General features: G+C 35.6%; 1 pseudogene across 1 annotated transcript; it reads right to left on the reverse strand.

Moving 5' to 3' along the window:
• Positions 1–11,255: 11,255 nt before the first annotated feature.
• Positions 11,256–13,025, reverse strand: LOC149249939 (xyloglucan endotransglucosylase protein 1-like; annotated as a pseudogene). The gene is made up of 4 exons (XR_016265918.1): positions 12,367–13,025; positions 12,157–12,257; positions 11,838–12,031; positions 11,256–11,715 (listed from the first exon to the last, which is right to left on the reverse strand). The product of XR_016265918.1 is annotated as a xyloglucan endotransglucosylase protein 1-like (transcript).
• Positions 13,026–14,647: the final 1,622 nt, after the last annotated feature.

Genomic DNA, 14,647 nt, shown 5'->3' on the forward strand with positions numbered 1-14,647 from the left:
TGATGGCAAGGATACTGAAACATGGATACTACAGATGGAGCAATTTTTCGATCTCCATAATGTGCAAAACACACAAAAGGTACGCATTGCAACTTTATATTTGGAACCAAATCAATTTGTATGGTATCGATGGCTTTGCTCTCGTAAACAAATTGTCACTTGGGCTATTTTTACGGATGAAATGATAGCACATTATGAGGATACAAAAAGCAACACTTTTTTTAGCCAATTGATAAATCTCAAACAAAAGGGTTCAATGATGGATCACATTGAGGACTTCCAAAAATTGAATATAAGGGTAAAAGATATTCCAAAAGAGCATAGGATTGATGTGTTCATAGGGACTTTAAAAGAAAACATCCAACATGAGGTTCGCCTTTGTGAACCAGATTCATTGGAGAAGGCATTCAGGTTGGCAAGAAAAATAGAAAGCAAAATTATGGCAACAAGGAAGCCTACCACTCACAATCATAAAGATGGAAGTGTTGCTACCCCTAGCCATCCACAACCTACAAGGCTGACACCACAACAATTGGAAGAAAAAAGTGCAAAAGGGTTTTGTTACAGTTGTGATAGCAAATACACTAAAGGTCATAAGTGTGCCCAGAAGAAATAATTTTACATAGATTGTGAAGAGGAGGAAGAAAAGGAACAAGAAACGTCAAAATAAGAGGATATACACCAGGAACAAACCCTATAAAAAGAAGAAATGAATCCGACCATATCTTGTAATGCATTAGCTGGAATTACCACTCCTCAGACTATCAAGATAGAAGGGCATATCAAGAAGAAAAAGGTAATAGTGTTGATTGATTTGGGAAGTACCCATAATTTTATTCATTGTAAGGTAGCCAAGGAATTGAATTGCTTCCTATATCCAGCACCAGAGTGTCAAGTGATGGTTGCAAGTGGAGGAACCATAAATTTCTCAGGAAAGTGCCATAATATCAAGCTATCCATGGGAGAATATGTATTGAATAGCCAAATGCTTTCCATTCCAATATGTGGTGCTGATGTTGTACTAGGAGTCCAATGGCTACAATCCTTGGGTACAATAGCTTTTAATTTTCAAGAACTTTTCATGAAATTCTCTGCAGAAGGAAAGGAAGTTGAATTAAGGGGTATCACAGGGAAACCGGGAAAGATAATCATCTCTAACGGAATGACAAAGCTTCTAAAGAAAGAACAATGAGGCATAATTGCACAATTATGTTCACTAGAGGTTCCCACATCGAAATCATCCATTTCTCTAGATCTCCAAAAAGTATTGGACAATCATTCCAAGGTATTTGAGACTCCCAAAGGCCTCCCACCTATTTGTGATCATGATCATGCTATCAATTTGATTCCAAGAAGTGTTCCTCCAAACATTAGGCCTTACAGATATCCTTATGTCCAAAAGAGTGAAATTGAATGTATGGTTGCAGAAATGCTAGAGGCTGGTATAATTCAACCTAGTCAAAGTTCTTTCTCTGCTCTAGTAGTATTGGTTCACAAGAAGGATGGATCATGGCGCATGTGTCCAGATTATAGGGAGCTCAACAAGCTCACTATTAAAGATAAATTTCCCATTCCTGTCATTGATGAATTATTGGATGAATTTCATGGATCAATTTACTTCACCAAGTTGGATCTTCATTCAGGATATCATCAAATCATAATGAAGACTGAAGACATTCCAAAAACAACATTTAGAACTCATGAGGGTCATTATGAATTTTCGGTCATGCCTTTTGGCCTTACTAATGCACCTTCTACATTTCAAGGTTTGATGAATTCCATTTTCAAACCCTTCCTTAGAAAATTTGTGTTAGTATTTTTTGATGATATACTAATCTACAACAAGTCTTGGAATGATCATGTCCAACATGTTGACATGGTGCTCAAACTATTGGAGGAGAAACAATTATATGCAAAAATCTCCAAATGTTTCTTTGGAGTACAAGAGGTAGAATATCTGGGTCATATTGTATCTCATGAAGGTGTTAAGGTAGACCCTAGAAAATTTAAAACCATTAAGGAATGGAAAATCCCCACATCCATAAAGCATCTACGAGGATTTCTCGGGTTGACAGGGTATTATTGCAAGTTTGTTAAGAATTATGGGAGAATAGCAGCACCTCTAACAACATTATTGAAGAAAGATGCATTCTCATGGACTCCAGAAGCAACAAAGGCCTTTGAACATCTTAAAGAGGCAATGTGCCAAGCACCAGTCTTAGCTACATCGGACTTCACAAAAACCTTTATTGTGGAATGTGATGCCTCGGGAAATGGAATTGGTGCTATTTTAATGCAAGAAGAAAGACCCATTGCTTTCAAAAGTCGTCCAATCAAAGGAAAGTATTTACACAAAGCTATTTATGAGAAGGAAATGTTGGCAATACTACATGCACTTAAGAAATGGCGACCCTACCTAATGGGAAGACACTTCAAAGTAAAAATAGATCATGATAGTCTTAAGTACTTTTTAGAACAAAGATTATCTTAAGAAGAGCAGCAAAAATGGGTCACAAAGATGTTGGACTATGACTTTGAAATCATCTACAAAAAAGGGAAGAAAAATGTTGTGGCAGATGCACTCTCAAGAAAGGATGAGGATGTGAAAGCATTTATTTGCGCCATTTCTATTATCCAACCAGATTGGATAAACGAAGCAAGGGATGAATGGAAGAATGATGAGGAAGTGTGGGAACTCATTCAAAAGATACAACAAGACCCCAGTACATCTGATACATTTACTTGGAAAAATGATTCGTTATGGTACAAGGATCGGGTATCCCTATGTAAGAATTCCCAACTCAAACAAAATATTCTTAGGGAATTGCACACCTCTCCCTTAGGAGGGCACTCAGGATTTCTAAAAACCTACCACAGGGTTAAGAAGGATTTTTTTAGGATGGCCTTAAATCGGATATTCAAAATTTTGTGGCGGAATGTTTAGTTTGCCAACAATATAAAGTTGAAACAATTAAGACCCCGGGACTATTACAACCTTTATCGATTCCAAGCCAATGTTGGGAGGAGGTTTCAAAGAATTTTATCACAGGTTTACCCAAGTCCGAAGGAAAGAGTGTTATCATGGTGGTAGTTGACAGACTTACCAAGTATGCACACTTTTGTGCATTATCTCATCCACTTAAAGCAAGTACAGTTTCTACTGCATTTATGGAAACAATTCAAAAGCTACATGGAAACCCAAAGATTATTGTAAGCGACAGAGATCCCATTTTCACTAGAAATTTTTGGACAGAATTATTTTCTTGTCTTGGTACTCAGTTAGCTCATAGCTCATCTTATCATCCTCAATCTGATGGGCAAACTGAGATAGTAAACAAATGTTTGGAAGGATATCTTCGTTGCTTTGTATCTGATAAACAGACACAATGGGTCAAATGGTTGCCTCTCGCTGAATGGTGGTATAACACTTCCTTTCATACTGCAACAAAAATGACCCCATTTATGGCACTTTATGGATATCATCCACCATCCATCATATCATATTTAAGAGAAAATTCTAAGGTTCAAGCAGTGGAAGATCACATCGAGCATCAGCGACAAGTTCTCCAACTCTTAAATGATAACCTCACCTTGGCGCAAAATAGAATGAAACAGCAGGCAGATCAACATCGCAGCGAAATAAATTTTGATGTAGGTGATTGGGTATTCCTACAGCTACAACCATATAAACAAATATCCCTCAAGCAAGCTAAGAAGGATAATAAATTATCACCAAAGTATTATGGTCCATACAAGGTGTTGCAAAAGGTAGGTACTATGGCATACAAATTGGAGCTTCCTGTAGCTTCCCGAGTGCACCCAGTTTTCCATGTTTCATGCTTAAAGAAGGTTATAGGTGACAAGATTCTAGTTCAAACAATATTGCCAGAACTTGATGAGGAAGGAAAAATCATATTGGAACCTGAAGCAGTCATAGAAACAAGAACTCGACAGCTACGAAATCGATCAATTTCAGAGTATCTCATCAAGTGGAAGAACTTACCCGTTGAAGATTCCACATGGGAGGATGAGAATTTTATACAAAAGCATCCAGAACTACTCAAGCATTGAGGACAACATTCTTTTGAAGGAGAGGGGCATGTTAGGTCCCTATAATACTAGTGATTCCCCCAATACTATTGTCATTGTATCCCTTATTGTTATTATTATGCCCCATAAAATCCCAGTGTTGTTATTTTTGTGCCTTTATATTATTATTGTTAGGTCGGCTTGGTTATATTGTGAGCCCTTAGACTCCTATATATAGAAAGGAGGTTTTGTCATTTGTATCATCAAAGAATTGTTCATTTGTGTAATGTAAAGGAGGTTGCCCCCTCGAAGAGGCTGAATTCTAAGGCGTTGATCTATCTTTTCTATCTTTTTAAGCTGGTTTCATAACATATCCTCTTGCACTCCTAACTCAATATGTGTCCAAGTTCTTCTTCAACTACTTATCTTTAGATGATGAAAAAGCATGCAACCTATGCAAGTCATGTTTCCATCACATGACATATGATAACCCATGTCTTCTTAGAGATCTACTACGTTTCTTCATGTAGTATGCAATGTGGCTAGTGAGTTGTCTCTACTTGAAACTACACAACACACCATCCTTGCTCCTTCAATGCTACACCTCCCTTGGGGTGCTTCTATGTGCAACTAACAACCTCTTCTCAACTCAAATACACAAAACCATCAATGGAGTCATCTCTCTAATGTTCATGTCACTTGAGCTTATCTTCCTCTTTATGCAACACATCTCCCCACAATACAAAAATCCATGCAATTACTATAACCATTACATCATTGAATTTGTGATCATCATTTTGATTATTTAATTTATGTAGTGACCTCTTAAATGCAAGAAGATAATAGAGGATTTTTATATTTTAAAACATGGTTAAGGAAAAAAAAAATGGTTATTTAAATGCAAAAAAGATAATAAGGGATTTTCAGATTTTAAATAATGATTTAAAAATTAAAAAAATAAATATGCATACATATTACTCTCTTAAAGAAACATTTTTTTACCCGTTAACAAGTGATTTTAAATCTTAAAATGTGTGAAATATATATCAATATCATTATCTATGTCTTTCATATTTCCATTTAAAAACTTTAGAAAAGAGTTATAGATATTTAAAAGGTAAAATGCCAACACATGGAAACTATAAAAGAAAAGTTGTAGAAATTGAATTATCAAAACAATTTTGCTTTGCTTTTGGATTGAAGGTGGTTGTGTGGGTGGACATCAAAGCAACTCACAATTTTATTAGTGAGTGGATTATAAATTTATTGCATCAAAGGACATGGGTGTAGGCTTTGAGTTATTTATGGGTACATTATTTAATATAATTTTTTTGGGTGCACTTATGCCTTCTACCAATACCTTAAAGTGTCTCCATGATTTGAAGCTAGGTCCTCACGAGAATTGAGTCTTACCCAATAATAAACAGTTAGATCCAACCCTTTGGGCTTTGTTTCTGTAAAGTGATAATTTAAAAGAGGAAAAAAAAAAATTATTAAAAGAATATCATTTTTATACAGCTTGAGTGAGCCTAATAATTAAGAACATGCGTTTCTTCCTAAAGATCACAGGTGATATAAGCTTTTTACTATTGAAATAATTGATTCCCTATAATATAATGTATATTTTTAATATATAAAATCAAATTTTGATTCCCATATATATAATTTTATTTTTAATATATAAAATCAATTTTTTTTATAAATAAATCATAATTGGAAGGAAAGAATCGGGGAAGGGGCAGGTATCCAGAATTCAAATTCATTCGTAAGAAGTCACAGAAGGAGGACGGATTGTAGTCTTTTGGGTACCATTTTCAGAACCTAATATTGAAACAGTGGACTGCGGCACGTCGTACAAGTTCACTCTACTGAACAAGTCTATACTCAGGTCATTGTGGGAGATTTGGCATGACTCTTCACTGGAGAATCCAATCTTCATCATACTTGTGGGGTTAGAAATATTACTCATAGGGTTACCGCAAGAAGCAATTTTAGACTTGGTAGATCCAAAATTATAGAGATACATCAGATTCAATATCAAGCTCCAACAAAGTGTAAAAAGGTGTGTAGTTTTATTTTTATTTTTGCATAAGCTTGGTTTGAAAAATTAGTTTGAAGGAATTCAAAAGGCATAGTGAAGCATTATTATTGGTAATTGATGCCCTGAAGAAAGAAAATGGAAACACCTAGTAAGCAACCTGAAAGCTTTAGAATGACTCATGAAGAAGAGGAAGAAATGCAACATGATATATTAAAATTACGAGACCAAGTGCAACAAATTTCACTCGCACAAAAAGTAATAGAAAATAAGATGGATGGTTTAAAGAAAGACGTAGAAGCTAAGATGGATGGTTTAAAGAAAGGTGTGGAAGCTAAGATGGATGGTTTAAAGAAAGGCGTAGAAGCTAAGATGAATGACGTGGAAGCTAAGATGGACGGCGTGGAAGCTAATATGGACGATTTGAAGACAGATTTGAAGACAAGCATGGAAGATTTGAAGACAAATTTGAAGACAGATTTGACAAAGTTTCTACAAGAAATGCTTACTAATGGCGAAAGGGTAGTAAATGAAACTCGTGATGAGAACAAAATAAATGTTAATCATGATTTCATAGACTCTAACGTTGGATCGAAGAACCACCATGTTCCAAATATCGATATGAGGAAGTTTGATGGCAAGGATCCCGAAACATGGATACTACAGATGGAGCAATTTTTCGATCTCCATAATGTGAAAAACACACAAAAGGTATGCATTGCAACTTTATATTTGGAACCAAATCAGTTTGTATGGTATCGATGGCTTTTCTCTCGTAAACAAATTGTCACTTGGGCTATTTTTACGGATGAAATGATAGCACATTATGAGGATACAAAAAGAAACACTTTTTTTAGCCAATTGATAAATCTCAAACAAAAGGGTTCAATGATGGAGCACATTGAGGACTTCCAAAAATTGAATATAAGGGTAAAAGATATTCCAAAGGAGCATAGGATTGATGTGTTCATAGGGACTTTAAAAGATAACATCCAACATGAGGTTCGCCTTTGGGAACCAGATTCATTGGAGAAGGCATTCAGGTTGGCAAGAAAAATAGAAATCAAAATTATGGCAACAAGGAAGCCTACCACTCACAATCATAAAGATGGAAGTGTTGCTGCCCCTAGCCATCCACAACCTACAAGGTTGACACCACAACAATTGAAAGAAAAAAGTGCAAAAGGGCTTTGTTACAGTTGTGATAGCAAATACACTAAAGGTCATAAGTGTGCCCAGAAGAAATAACTTTACATAGATTGTGAAGAGGAGGAAGAAAAGGAACAAGAAACATCAAAATAAGAGGATATACACTAGGAAAAAACCCTAGAAAAAGAAGAAATGAATCCGACCATATCTTGTAATGCATTAGTTGGAATTACCACTCCTCAGACTATCAAGATAGAAGGGCATATCAAGAAGAAAAAGGTAATAGTGTTGATTGATTTGGGAAGTACCCATAATTTTATTCATTGTAAGGTAGCCAAGGAATTGAATTGCTTCCTATATCCAGCACCAGAGTGTCAAGTGATGGTTGCAAGTGGAGGAACCATAAATTTCTCAGGAAAGTGCTATAATATCAAGCTATCCATGGGAGAATATGTATTGAATAGCCCAATGCTTTCCATTCCAATATGTGGTGCTGATGTTGTACTAGGAGTCCAATGGCTACAATCCTTGGGTACAATAGCTTTTAATTTTCAAGAACTTTTCATGAAATTCTCTGCAGAAGGAAAGGAAGTTGAATTAAGGGGTATCGCAGGGAAACCGGGAAAGATAATCATCTCTAACGGAATGACAAAGCTTCTAAAGAAAGAACAATGAGGCATAATTGCACAATTATGTTCACTAGAGGTTCCCACATCGAAATCATCCATTTCTCTAGACCTCCAAAAAGCATTGGACAATCATTCCAAGGTATTTGAGACTCCCAAAGCCCTCCCACCTATTTGTGATCATGATCATGCTATCAATTTGATTCCAGGGAGTGTTCCTCCAAACATTAGGCCTTACAGATATCATTATGTGCAAAAGAGTGAAATTGAACGTATGGTTGCAAAAATGCTAGAGGCTGGTATAATTCAACCTAGTCAAAGTTCTTTCTCTGCTCCAGTAGAATTGGTTCACAAGAAGGATGGATCATGGCGCATGTGTCCAGATTATAGAGAGCTCAACAAGCTCACTACTAAAGATAAATTTCCCATTCCTGTCATTGATGAATTATTGGATGAATTTCATGGATCAATTTACTTCACCAAGTTGGATCTTCATTCAGGATATCATCAAATCAGAATGAAGTCTGAAGACATTCCAAAAACAACATTTAGAACTCATGAGGGTCATTATGAATTTTTGTTCATGCCTTTTGGCCTTACTAATGCACCTTCTACATTTCAAGGTTTGATGAATTCCATTTTCAAACCCTTTCTTAGAAAATTTGTGTTAGTATTTTTTGATGATATACTAATCTACAACAAGTCTTGGAATGATCATGTCCAACATGTTGACATGGTGCTCAAACTATTAGAGGAGAAACAATTATATGCAAAAATCTCCAAATGTTTCTTTGTAGTACAATAGGTAGAATATCTGGGTCATATTGTATCTCATGAAGGTGTTAAGGTAGACCCTAGAAAAATTAAAACCATTAAGGAATGGAAAATCCCCACATCCATAAAGCATCTACTAGGATTTCTCGAGTTGACAAGGTATTATTGCAAGTTTGTTAAGAATTATGGGAGAATAGCAGCACCTCTAACAACATTATTGAAGAAAAATGCATTCTCATGGACTCCAGAAGCAACAAAGGCCTTTGAAAATCTTAAAGAGGCAATGTGCCAAGCACCAGCCTTAGCTACATCGGACTTCACAAAAACCTTTATTGTGGAATGTGATGCCTCAGGAAATGGAATTGGTGCTATTTTAATGCAAGAAGAAAGAACCATTGCTTTCGAAAGTCGTCCAATCAAAGGAAAGTATTTACACAAAGCTATTTATGAGAAGGAAATGTTGGCAATACTACATGCACTTAAGAAATGGCGACCCTACCTAATGGGAAGACACTTCAAAGTAAAAACAGATCATGATAGTCTTAAGTACTTTTTAGAACAAATATTATCTTAAGAAGAGCAACAAAAATGGGTCACAAAGATGTTGGACTATGACTTTGAAATCATCTACAAAAAAGGGAAGAAAAATGCTGTGGCAGATGCACTCTCAAGAAAGGATGAGGATGTGAAAGCATTTCTTTGCGCCATTTCTATTATCCAACCAGATTGGATAAATGAAGCAAGCGATGAATGGAAGAATGACGAGGAAGTGTGGGAACTCATTCAAAAGATACAACAAGACCCCAGTACATCTGATACATTTACTTGGAAAAATGATTCGTTATGGTACAAGGATCGGGTATACCTATGTAAGAATTCCCAACTCAAACAAAATATTCTTAGGGAATTGCACACCTCTCCCTTAGGAGGGCACTCAGGATTTCTAAAACCCTACCACAGGGTTAAGAAGGATTTTTTTTAGGATGGCCTTAAATCGGATATTCAAAAGTTTGTGGCGGAATGTTTGGTTTGCCAACAAAATAAAGTTGAAACAATTAAGACCCCAGGACTATTACAACCTTTATCGATTCCAAGCCAACGTTGGGAGGAGGTTTCAATGGATTTTATCACAGGTTTACCCAAGTCCAAAGGAAAGAGTGTTATCATGGTGGTAGTTGACAGACTTATCAAGTATGGACACTTTTGTGCATTATCTCATCCACTTAAAGCGAGTACAATTTCTACTGCATTTATGGAAACAATTCAAAAGCTACATGGAAACCCAAAGATTATTGTAAGCGACAGAGATCCCATTTTCACTAGAAATTTTTGGACAGAATTATTTCGATTTCGATCCGAGAGCTTCAGAAAAGAGTTGCAGATATTCAAAAGTTTTAGGGAAGAGTTAATAGATATTCAAAAGGTAAAACACCAACACATGGAAAACATAAAGGAAATGCTGTAGCTATTGAATCATCAAAAGAATCTTGCTTCTTCTGTATAGCATACCAGTAACAAAATGAAATGATTGATACCATCTAATATGTTACATGCGCTTCTGTTTGTGTGTCTGAAGAATACATACTGATACATGTAATAGAAAATCATAATTGGAAGGAAAGAATCGGGGGAAGGGGCAGGTATCCAGAATTCAAATTCATTCTCTGAATCACTGAATTCAATGGAAATGCTTTTAAAGACTCGGTTCTCATTAGCTTCCCCTCTTGCAGGGAAATGTCTAGCTTAGAATGGTTCAGCGGTTTACTATTATTATGTGTTGCAGTCAGTACATACTTTTGTAAATAAATATGCATACATGCTACTCTCGGGGAAACATTTTTGAACTGTTAACAAGCTGTTTTAAATTTTAGAATGTGTGAAACATATATCAATGTCTTTCTGATTTCGATCCAAGAGCTTTAGGGAAGAGTTAATAGATATTCACAAGGTAAAACACCAACACATGGAAGCCATAAAGGAAACGCTGTAGCCATTGAATCATCACAAGAACCTCGCTTTTGTATTACAAGTACCAAAATGAAGTGATTGATATCATCTAATATGTTACATGCGTTTCTGTTTGTGTGTTTCTGACAAAGAATGAAAGAATAGATGTAATAGGAAAGAATGAATTGAAAGTTTCTGTTTCTGTGTGTCTGAAAAAGAATGAAAGAATAGATCATGTGTGTCTGAAAAAGAATGAAAGAATAGATCATGTAACAGGAAAGAATGGGTGGAAGGGTCAGGTATCCAGAAGAATTCATTCGCTAAATTCAATGGAATGGAATTGAATTCAGCGGTTAGGTTGGGAAAAGATAGTATTATTATGTGTTGCAGTCAGTACATACTTTTGTAAATAAATAAATGCTACTGTGAGAGGAAACATTTTTGAAATCTTAAAATGTGTGAAACATATATCTACTAGATATCTTGACCGTGTCTTTCTGTTTTCTTGATTTCGATCCGACAGCTTTAGAAAAGAGTTATAGATATTCAAAAAGGTAAAACGCTAACCCATGGAAACCCTAAAGGAAACGCTATAGCCATTGAATATCAAAAGAATCTCGCTTTTGTACACCAGTACCAAAATGAAATGATTGATACCCTCTAATATTTTACATGTGTTTCTGTGTGTATGAGAAAGAATGAAAGAATTAATGTAATAGAAATGAATCAGAATACTTGGAAGGAAAGAATTCAGAGTTCATTCTCTGAATTCAAAGGATTGAGGTTTTATTTGCATTCGGGAGGCGGTCCCTGGGGAATCTCTTGGTGTCTGCACAGTAATCGTAGATCATGTAGTTCTTTCGTACCCACTGGAGCCTCTGCTCTTGGTTCGATTCCAAAGCCTCCTCCTCTGCTGCGACGTCAAAAGAAGAAGTAGCAGCAGCATTGAAATTGCGGAAGGATGCAACAAAGGGAGCTTTAGTCCAGTCCGTCTTCACAAGCCCACCCCTGGTTGCCCAATCATCTGCATTCCAAAGGCTGGAGTAGACCCTCATTGCTTGGCTCTTGGGATAATGATAATTGCTATCCACTTTACCCAACTCTGTCTCCCTGTTCTTAAACACTCGAACGGGACTCCCGTCTACAGAAAATCTGAATAACAAATTACAAGAATGTCAGGGTCATGAACTAGTTTGAGAGGTCACTGTATTGTTTTCAATAATATTGAAAGAAAAAGAAAAAGAATGAATGCAAAGAGTGCTGAGAATACATACATAATTTGGTTTGATGTCCAGAGCACGGAGTAAGTGTGGAAATCCAGGGTTGGGTCGAACCACAAGTAAAATTGTTGCTCACGATTACCAAGGCCTTGAGCAAAGACATTAGTGTGCAAAATATAAGGATCTCCAGACAGGTTGCCCAGAAATTCAAAGTCTATTTCGTCGTGTTTGGGACCTTGAGATGATAGCTGCAGACAGCCAGCCATAAGAGCAACAACAAACAAACATGTTAGCAGAAGAAGTTATACACCTTCAGTCTAATGAACTAAGGTAATGCTAATTAATTGAATTCAAATAAGGTGGAGTTAATTACAGAAAAAGTAGTGACTGTGCCTGCAGAGTTGCCAGGTACCAACTTGATTTGCATATCAATCTTGGCAAATAGATACTCTTGCTTGGATTGAATACCACAACCTGTCATCAAAGAAGAATATTAAGATTAGCTTATCTTGGCTTAGCTGAAGTTAATTGAAAGAAGAAAAAGGCGTAGCTAGCAGAAGAAGAGCAGAACTTCAAATATTACCTTAAGAGTGGTCGAGAGTAAGCTGCAACTGTTGTCCATTGTCAAGGATTTTAGCACGATCATTGCCCCATGTAATGTCGACATCATTGTAGAAATTTGCAGAAACAAGAGCTATCAAGGAGGCCAATAAAAGAAAGAGGAGGTGAAGAGGTGTGTCCATGCCGATTAAGGATTGGGAAAAGAGTTTGCGATGCAGAGCTGCAGTTCAAGAAATGAGAATAAATGTGTGGAGATGATGGAAGGGTTTGGGGTGAGTGAGGGTTTATATAGAAAGGGAGGGCTTATGGCATCAGCGCGTGGGGAAGGGAAGGGATGGATGGAGCGAGGAAACATCCGACGAAGAAGAGGCATAGAGGCAGCCACCTGATTTGATTTCCATTGTTTCGCTCTTTGCCTTCAGAAAACCAACATATCTCCGTCTATTTGTGCGTTCCAACTCATCACTCCGCAGCTTTTTCAGTCTCCGCGTTTCAGATTTCCAGCTCAACTCTTGCAACATCCAACTGGCATTTTCACTTTCATACAGCGCAGCACCATTACTTCCTCCCACCGCCAACTATATTCAATAATTTTTCTGCTTTTATATTGCCAATTACTTCAATAATTGATGTGTGTTTATTATTACATTGGATTCTACAGAAAATATTTCTCGGTTGTTCTTTTGCTTCACTCTTCACCCACTACCGGCCTCCTTGGGCCTCACAATGGCGCCGAGAAACGCTGGTCTTCATCATCAATTCTACTACTTTTTTATTTTTTTAAATAATGATGATAAATGGAATTTTTTTTTGCAAGATTATCATTATTAATAATGATGAAGACTCGCGTTTACAATTTTATAGATATAAAAAAGGTTTTTTATTTAATTTTCTTTTTCGTGTATTGGTTTAATCTAATACTTTTTAATTTAAAATTTTCAATCTTATTTGACTTCGCTGAAAACCATTGGTTGGTTAATAATGATCTAAGTTTAAAAATGAAAGTTAAGGTTGTTTTATTTTTTTTTTGCAATTCACTAATTAATCCTACTTACTCAATTTTGCATTATTTTTCCCCAAAATATGATTAATCATATTTAGTTTTCCATTATCCTAATCTATCAAGCTATTAGTTTTTCACATAATGTAAATTTTAGTTTTGTATTATCATCATCCATTCATTTTGTTTTTTTCATATAGTGTAACTTTCATGTATCTATTATATATAATTGTAAACACACATACACACACGCAAGAATATTCTATTAATAAAGTATCATACAAATTGTTAAAAGTACACAATATGTTGCTCTATATAAATTTTCAATTCTCTGATATGTTGTTATGAAAGATTGCATATTCTTATCACTACCGTAGAAATCTTATAAGCCACAAGTATATTGTTGTAATAAGTACCTAAAATACATGTGATTTTAAAAAACATAGAAATTTAAGCCAAAGGCATGCTCAGTGACTATTTCCTCTCAATAACTTCCATTGCTTCTTTGGATTGGTGAATAGTCTCCTCCTTTTCTCGCTCCCCCTCTACATTGTTGGAGACACATTGGTTTGAAGCTATTCAAGGTGGAGCATTGCATAAATTCAAAACTATATTCCTCAACATGCAATGCTCCCCATCCAACTCCATTAATTTATGCCTCTCCTCACTTAGGATATTCATCACTCATCACCTAGGTTGTGTTAAAGGCAAGTCAAAAACGTATTCTAGGGCTTGTATGAGGCGTAGTTTATCTTCTAGGTTATAGTCATTTTCTTTTTAGGATAATTACCATTTGCTTAGGTTAATATAGAATAACTAACATCTAACTACTCTACACTACTTATGCATGCAGTGATTGTTTATCTGTGTTTTTTGCTCACTTAGTCTAATATTTTCATAAGTTTATAAGTAATATGAAAAAGGAGGAAAAATATATATATATATATATATATATATATATATATATATATATATATATTGCAATTGTAAACAAGTGAAGCACAGAAAGTTATGTAAAGCATTAGTCCTTGAGTATGATTTAGATTACTTTTTGGACCTACAGACATCTCACACAAGTGATATTATATGTCCTTAAAAACCAAGTGGGCTATTTAAGTGACTAAATTTTATTACTTCTTTCTTTTAGTATGGGTAATATACTATTAGATTCATTGTTAATCTTATGTTAGATATTTGTTGACTTTTTAATATATTGTTCAATTCTTGCTTTCAAATAGGGGTATTATAGTATTCAATTCATTGTTAACATTATGTTAGATAATTTGACTTTTTAATATATTGT

The sequence above is a fragment of the Pinus tabuliformis genome, chromosome 7 (assembly GCF_031772625.1).
Source record: "Pinus tabuliformis cultivar Carrire ecotype Pingquan chromosome 7, CPIR1, whole genome shotgun sequence".
Classification (NCBI taxonomy): Eukaryota; Viridiplantae; Streptophyta; class Pinopsida; order Pinales; family Pinaceae; genus Pinus; species Pinus tabuliformis.